The following is a 2,511-nucleotide window of genomic DNA, read 5'->3' on the forward strand; positions in this document are numbered from 1 at the left end:
CGGACGTGGCCCTTCCGGATGTCGGAATCGTTCGAGTTGGAAGGGACCTCTGGAGATCATCCAAGGCAGGGTCACCCGGCGCAGGTGGCGCAGGAACGCGTCCAGGTGGGTTTGGAATGTCTCCAGACAGGGAGACTCCACACCCTCCCCGGGCACCTGTTCCAGAGCTCTGCCGCCCTCCGTGTGAGGAAGTTCCTCCTCATGTTGAGGTGGAACTTGTGTTTTAGTTTGTGGCCGTTGCTGTTCGTCTTGTCGCTGGGCACCACTGAAGAGTCTGGCACCATGCTCTGACACACCTTAGACATAATTTGTGTGCATCGATGAGATCCACTCTCAGTCTTCTCTAGCTCAAACACTCCCCCAGTCTCTCCTCATCAGAGAGATGCTCCGGACCCCTCATCATCTTTGTGGCCCTGCTGGACCGTCTCAGCAGCTCCGTGGCTTGCACTGAGAGGCCCAGGACTGGACACAGAAGGGACCCCCCAGAGCTGCCACCCATGGCCAGGGACACGGTGCTGCCGTGTTGGTTGTACATCCATGGCTGGAAGGGGAAAGGACCCGTGGGATGTGAGAGTCCAGCTCCAGGGATGCTTATGTTTCTTGTCAGGCTGCAACCTGGGACACCTCGCTGTCCCGTTTCCGGGTGCTTGGATTCTGCAGGACCTGCTGCTATAGCCAGAGCATTTTTTTCACCGCAGTAATTTCTCCTCCAAAATGCGTCTTCAACAGTGAAACACGGCAGTGACAGACCTCTTTGGTACCCTCAATAGCAGGGATGCAGCAGCACACCTCACACCACAACGCACCTACCCATCCTCCATCTGTCCCCAAGCTGTCACTCGCACCAGGCAAAGCCACCTGGGATGACACATCCCTGTGAAGGAGCACTGGACATTTGCACTGGGGCACACCAGGCTGCCAAGCATTGAGGTTGGACTCGATAATCTCAAAGGTCTTTTCCAACCTGATTGTGTGATTCTGTGAAGCTTCTAAAACAGTTTTCTATGCCACAGCTTTAATAAGATAACAAGAATTCCATACTTCCAGACTCGTTATTTAACATACATGGGCTGTTGGGGTGTTTGTTTCTCTTTGAAATAATAGTAATAATTGTTTATTTGTTATATTTTGTGGAGAAAAAGATGCCACTAGATGGCCAGAGATGGCAAGAATGTAATGCCAGCCACACTCTCTTACACTGCCGCAGTGTCACTTTGTCACAGAAAATGCAATAGTGCTAATCCTCTTTTTCCCTCTTTTCATTCTAATCACAATTGAATTTGTCCAAGTGGGAGCTCAAGAAACAACCTGCAGCTGTGCCTTTTCCAACTCTCTTCTGAAGAAATCTGCTCTTCAAGCACAGTACATCACTCACTGCCACTTTCAGGTCACCATAACATTGGAACTTATTTCTTGAAACTGTCTTGTCCCAAGAGATCTCTCCTACTCCTAAAACTGAAAAATAACAGTTTGGAGAAGAGCTTTTTTATTCCCTTTTCTTTGTCATTATTTGAGGACTACGTGATCTGCACCTCTGGAGATCAATTTTGTAAGACCCTGAGCAGCCACTAGCTTCATTAATTTTAGTTATTTTTTGCTAATGGTGTGTTTTCACTCTGTGTCCTTGGACAATGTGCTGCTGCTCAGGTTTTTGGAGGATTTGGCTTATTTTCTTGCTTTGTTGGATTGGGGCTTTGTGAGAAGGGTCCTTTGGAACTTTTATTGCACAATAGAAGCAGAAATTCTTCTCGACAGTTTTCCATCTATTTTCCTGGCATCAGAAAACCAAGCTATAAATGAAGTGCTGAAAGGAAATAGATGCTTTAAGGTAGTTGAAGATAAGGATAGATACCAGAAAAAGGGAAGCAAAAGAGGAAATGAGGGCTGTATCACCAAATTGGTTGAAAAAAATTAAGAATCTGAGTGATTTTCAGGGTCAGATAAGGTGAAAATCATGGTGCATGAGCCAGGTGAATTCTGAAGATTCATCAGAGGGACAGGGAGAAGATGAGGAAAAGGTTTGTGAGCAATGATAAGGATCATTGGAAGAGCTGAAAGGAATAGAAGTGTGAGATGTCAGAGGGAAAGCAGAGTGTGCACTGGATGAACTGATTCCACTTCTGACCCACAGCTGCTCACCAACACAGAGACTGATGCACAGCAAAGGGACGTGAACTAAAGATGTTCAGAGATGTAAACTTCTTTTTTTGGGGTGGTTAACTGTATGTCCTCTTTCACATCTTATTGTTAAATTAAACCATTGCCAAGCAAGGATGCAAAATACATCAAGGCACTATGTTCTCTCACTCTTCTGTAAATACAATAATACACTTTTGGCTGCTATAGCAAAAGGAAATACCAAGCTTACAGGTGTTTAACTGCAGAGTCAGTAAAGCCATTAAACCCACCAAAACCTCTGGGACTATCAAATGTCCAAGATGTGATACCCAGTGGGAGAGACTTCATTCCAGATAGCTTCAATAGTCCTCACTAAGACATATAGAGAATAAA

Source organism: Corvus brachyrhynchos, unplaced genomic scaffold, assembly GCF_000691975.1.
Source record: "Corvus brachyrhynchos isolate BGI_N302 unplaced genomic scaffold, ASM69197v1 scaffold319, whole genome shotgun sequence".
Lineage (NCBI taxonomy): Eukaryota > Metazoa > Chordata > Aves > Passeriformes > Corvidae > Corvus > Corvus brachyrhynchos.